The sequence below is a fragment of the Aegilops tauschii genome, unplaced genomic scaffold, assembly GCF_002575655.3.
Source record: "Aegilops tauschii subsp. strangulata cultivar AL8/78 unplaced genomic scaffold, Aet v6.0 ptg001145l_obj, whole genome shotgun sequence".
Lineage (NCBI taxonomy): Eukaryota > Viridiplantae > Streptophyta > Magnoliopsida > Poales > Poaceae > Aegilops > Aegilops tauschii.
The window spans coordinates 6,524-12,101 of record NW_027333352.1 but is presented as its reverse complement, the minus strand read 5'-3'; the positions used below and the strand labels follow the sequence as shown (position 1 = coordinate 12,101).

The window sequence follows — 5,578 nt, the reverse complement described above, 5'->3', positions numbered from 1 at the left end:
CAATACAAGGACAAGTATATGTGAAATCTATCCTTTCATAATTCGTAATTCATCCTTGTATTGTTTGTTGGATTAGGTCTAACTTTCTTGACCAAACTGCGAGCGCGGAACTTTACGAGATGAAATAGGGAAAGACAGAAGATAGAATAGAACTTAAAAGGATAATTGAAGTGACTCGTCTTCGAATCTACTTTGGTTGGAGTTCGAAAAAGGAATAAAAATAAAGTAAATTCAAGGAAGAGCTTTCTTTTTTTTTTTAACAGCCCCTTGGCAGGTCGTGGAATGCTTTTGTTCTCCTCTTATTCCATATGGAATACAATCAGTTAAAATAAGAAGGAATAGGGGAATATTCGATCGTTCACTCCAAAACGAGGGTCCTATTGAAAAAGAAATTATCCAAAATAGAAAGAAGTTTTTTTTTCAAATTCAATTGTTTATTTATCTCTTATTCAAAAATTTCCCTGAAAATTGAATGAAAAAATGAAATTCAATGGGGTTAGATGATCTAGTTCTTAATATTATTACTTTACTCAATTGACAAATTCCACAACAAATCTCTTGATTCGGAATTAGGGACTCATGTATCATCTGATGAATCCACTTTCTTTTACACTTCTGTATCTTACTCTACCTTGTTTTTTAGTATTATCTAAAATAACTGATGAATTCTGAATTTTCCATAACTTAGGTAAATGCTTTACCAACATATGTAGTGTAGTAAAAAAAAATAAATGGAATTTAACTCTTTCATGCTTACTTTAACTAGTTATTTTGGTTTTCTACTGGCTGCTTTAACTATAACCCCAGCTCTATTTATTGGCTTGAACAAGATACGCCTTATTTGAATTGACTGAATAATTATAATTCAGAAAAGAAAAATCTTTCTTTGGGATTCCTGGCATTCTACGACTCTTTTCCAGACTAATTAGGAATTCTTTTCTTGGTCATTGAGATTCGTGGATAATTTAGAGTACTATTTAGGGATAGATCGTACCTCTTTTTTTATCCCCTCGAACAAATCGAAATGATTGAAGTTTTTCTATTTGGAATCGTCTTAGGCCTAATTCCTATTACTTTAGCGGGATTATTCGTGACTGCGTATTTGCAATACAGGCGTGGGGATCAGTTGGATCTTTGATTGAGTCATTTTTTTTTGATTGACCTCCTCCAGACCAGAGAGGAGGTCAAATTGAAATTGGAGTTACAATTCAATTTTGTTAAGTTATTTTACTCTGCTTCGACATAAAATAGATGGAATCACGCTCTGTAGGATTTGAACCTACGACATCGGGTTTTGGAGACCCGCGTTCTACCGAACTGAACTAAGAGCGCTTTCATTCATTCAAAAAGAAAATCTTTTTCTATTCCTAATGTATCTCACGTACGTATAGTCTCCACAAATTCAAGTTATACCCACTTTACTTTAATTGATCTCGTCGCTACTGCCTATAAAGAAGAAAGAAGTAATAGGTAGGGATGACAGGATTTGAACCTGTGACATTTTGTACCCAAAACAAACGCGCTACCAAGCTGCGCTACATCCCTTTTCCAAATTAAATTGTTGTACAATGCCATTGTACACAATTCCTGTCTTCTTTTCCACATCATAATTTTCTTCTTCTTTCTATTTTCTTCTTCTTTCTTTCTCTATCTATATATAGAACCCTCGTGTCATTTCTTCTTTTTGGTCTCATATAATTAAGGAATTATATACATATAAAATCCAATATAATTTCGCCTATAAAAGAAGGATTACTTTTCCTTGCTAATATATAGGAAGAAGGGGTCATCTTTTTCTTTTTTAGGGATAGGAAAATTTCGTCGATATGGTTCATTTTATATATAGCATAACAATCTTGGGCAAGAGTTTATGATCATATATGTATTCCAACAAGGAAGGAGGATTTTCAATGCGGGATATAAAAACATATCTCTCTGTAGCACCCGTGCTAAGTACTCTATGGTTTGGTGCTTTAGCAGGTTTATTGATAGAAATTAATCGTTTATTCCCAGATGCTTTGTCATTCCCTTTTTTTTAATTCTAGTTATTGCTATGGGAGGGATAGATTTCTTCGTGATATGACAAAATTTGATCCTTTTCAATCTTTTTTTAGTATCGGAAGGAAAAAGAAAGAAAAGATGGATTGGGTTGAACCTCAGAGTCATTAAAAATTTTGTAAACCCCATTTTTGAAAATAGAAATTCAATTTAAAGGGGTACCCAAGCTAAATAAGGCCTCAGAAATCAGAGCATAGAAAAGGTGGGGCTGGCTAATTAAATGAAAGGATTTCGAACCAAAATCTTTGCTAATTCGACAAGGATTGTATTCTTTAATTATTTCTCTATTTTTTATTACTTAATTTAAGAATAAAAAAAAATTATTCTAATGAATTTTATTCTTCTTCTTCGGATTCAAAATAGAAGAATAAAAGAATAAGTAGAAGAATTAAGTTAAGTCAATCCAAAAAGAAAAGGAGGTTCATGGCCAAGGGAAAAGATGTTAGAATCAGAGTTATTTTGGAATGCATCAGTTGTGTTCGAAAAGGTGCCAATGAGGAATCGACGGGGATTTCTAGATATAGTACTCAAAAGAATCGCCACAATACACCCGGACAATTAGAATTCAAAAAATTTTGTCGTTATTGTCGCAAGCATACGACTCATCACGAAATAAAGAAATAGGAACATCGTGTGTTCGATCTTTCCAAACAACAGAAAGAGTAAGAACTTCATATTTAATATATAAAGAAAACATAGTATAGAATACAAAATACAAATCAACTCATCTGATTTCCGGTAGATATTATTTCATATGTATAGAGGGTATTCATATACTATAATATGAATCAAATAAGATATGGATCAAAGAAAAACTACTTCTTCTGGATCCTAAATTAATAAAATAAAGAAGTGAATTTTCAAATTTTCAAATTTTAAATAAGGAATAAATCATGTATACATCTAAACAACCTTTTCTTAAATCTAAGCAACCCTTTAGTAAATCCAAGCAAACTTTTAATAAATCCAAGCAACCCTTTCGTAAATCCAAGCAAACTTTTCGTAAATTCAAGCAACCTTTTCGTAAATCTAAACAACCTTTTCGTAGGCGTCCCCGGATTGGCCCGGGAGATCGAATTGATTATAGAAACATGAGTTTAATTAATAGATTTATTAGTGAACAAGGAAAAATATTATCGAGACGAATAAATAGATTAACCTTGAAACAACAACGATTAATTACTCTTGCTATAAAACAGGCTCGTATTTTATCTTTCTTACCGTTTCGTAACTATGAGAACGAAAAGCAATTTCAAGCCCAGTCAATTTCAATAATTACAGGTTCTAGACCCAGAAAAAATAGACATATTCCTCAATTAACGCAAAAGTACAATTCCAATCGAAACTTAAGAAACAACAACCAAAATTTAAGAAACAACAACCGGAACTTAAGTTCCGATTGTTGATGTTTTATTCGAATTCGAAAGGGCCAGACCTATATATATTATAAAGAAAGTAATCCAGCTCGTTGATTCCTACCACTTAATCTTAATTTATTGTATCTTCCCGGAGAGGGAACTCCGGGAATTCATCTTTTATTATTCCAGTATATTACTTTATTTATACCTTTAATTGATGATCTTTATTTTATTGGAAATCGTGTAAAGATTATTTGGATTTGATACAGCTACTTGTGCAAGCATTTTACGATTAAGAATCAATTTCTTCTTGTACAGGTTGTGTATTAATTTACTATAACTATCGAATACTTTATATACCCGCGTTGCTGCGTTTATCCGAGTGATCCACAAACGACGAAAATCCCTCTTTTGCCTACCTCTATCTCGATGAGAGGAAACAAAAGCTCTTTTTACCTGTTGGGTAATCATTCGATTAAGTCTTAAATGAGCCCCTCTAAAGTTTGAGGCAAATGAACGCATTTTTGTTCGTCGTCTCCGGGCTATATATCCTCGCGGAACTCTGGTCATTGAATCAAATTAACCTTAATGAATAACTAATGATTTCTCTTCTTTTAGCCACCCTTTTTCTCATTAATAACAAAACTAATTATTCCGATATATAAAATATTAATTCCAATGGCTTTTGCTATAGTAACCTTCCCAACCACGATTTTTTATTCCACTCCGTTCAGTTATTTCTATACGAAATAACAAATTCATTCTAATAATACTAAAAAAAATAGTGGGTTCCATCGTTTCTATGGTTCCCTTTTAAACGGTGAGGCCCTCTCTATACACCGGAGCCCTTTCTTTCATCAAAAGGTATTGCGAACTTGTATAGTCCACATTCTTTGGCTCTACCTATCCATTATAGAGTAAATAGCTCTTTTCACAATAAGAGTTATCCATACAGTGACGGTATTTAATTATGAAAGTTGGCTAAGTAGCTGACCCTGTTAGTCCGTTCTTTTAAGATAAAGGAGCATAAGCCTTTTTCTTTTTATTACTATTTCCTCCGCTTAATGGATAACCATTTGCTACCAATGGGAGAATTGCTTCTTATTTCCAATTTAGATAATTGGATTTGCACCAAAGGAAACCATAAATTCCATATACCATAGAAATCTAGGATAGAGAAGCTATATCCTATTCATTGGTACTAATCATGGATACTTCAATTTTTTTTATATTTGTTTGAAGTCATGATCTGAACGAGTCGCACATACACCCTAGCACATGTTCCTCGACGCTGAGGGCATCCTTTAAGCGCGGCCGTTTTTCGAGCATTTCGTATTGGCTGTCTTGCGTTTCTAATAAGTTGTTTAACCGTCGGCATGTTGTATGTATATAGAAAAAAATGGATTGGTTTAGATCCATCTTAACCTGATGATTGCTCATCATGAAGTCTTTCTATTTTCTATTAAATCGAGGAAAACACGAATTTAGCTGTGAAATAACTTTACAAGAAATCCGGACACTACCAATCCTTAAACATTTCTGGAAACCACACTGGATCAGTATCGCAGTGCTTGTCAATCATTTCATCCCCTACAATATCGACAAGTCCATAAGCTTTGGCTTCGTCTGCTGACATAAAAACATCCCTTTCCATGTCTTCGGATACAACACCAAAAAGGCTTGCCTGTTCTTACTGCATAAACCCTTGTGATCATTTCGCGAACTTTGTGTAACTCTTCTACTTCTAGTAAAAATTCTGGTGTCCTTGCCCGATAATAAGCACTAGCAGGTTGGTGAAGCATAATCCTCGCGTGAGGGAATGCTATACGCTTGGTGGGTTCTCCTCCAAGCAGAATGAAGGACGCCATGGAGGCGGCTATTCCGAGGCATATTGTATATATATCTGGTGTCACCGTTTGCATCGTATCAAAAATAGCCATTCCTGAGATTAGCCACCCGCCTGGGGAGTTTATAAACAAAAAAATATCACTAATTCCATCTTCTATACTCAGATATACCATGAGACCTGTAATATGATTCGTGATCTCGCAACGAATCTCTTGACCTAAAAAAAGTGTCCTTTCTCGATACATAACATTGTATAAGTCAACCCAAGTCGCTTCTTCATCTCCAGGAATCCGGTAAGGTACTTTTGGAACACC

General features: G+C 34.1%; 2 non-coding genes across 2 annotated transcripts; both read right to left on the bottom strand.

Annotated features, from left to right (window-relative positions):
• Positions 1-1,258: 1,258 nt before the first annotated feature.
• TRNAW-CCA (transfer RNA tryptophan (anticodon CCA)) lies at positions 1,259-1,332 on the bottom strand. The gene has a single exon. It is a non-coding gene; the product is annotated as a tRNA-Trp (tRNA).
• Positions 1,333-1,471: 139 nt separating this feature from the next.
• TRNAP-UGG (transfer RNA proline (anticodon UGG)) lies at positions 1,472-1,545 on the bottom strand. The gene has a single exon. It is a non-coding gene; the product is annotated as a tRNA-Pro (tRNA).
• Positions 1,546-5,578: the final 4,033 nt, after the last annotated feature.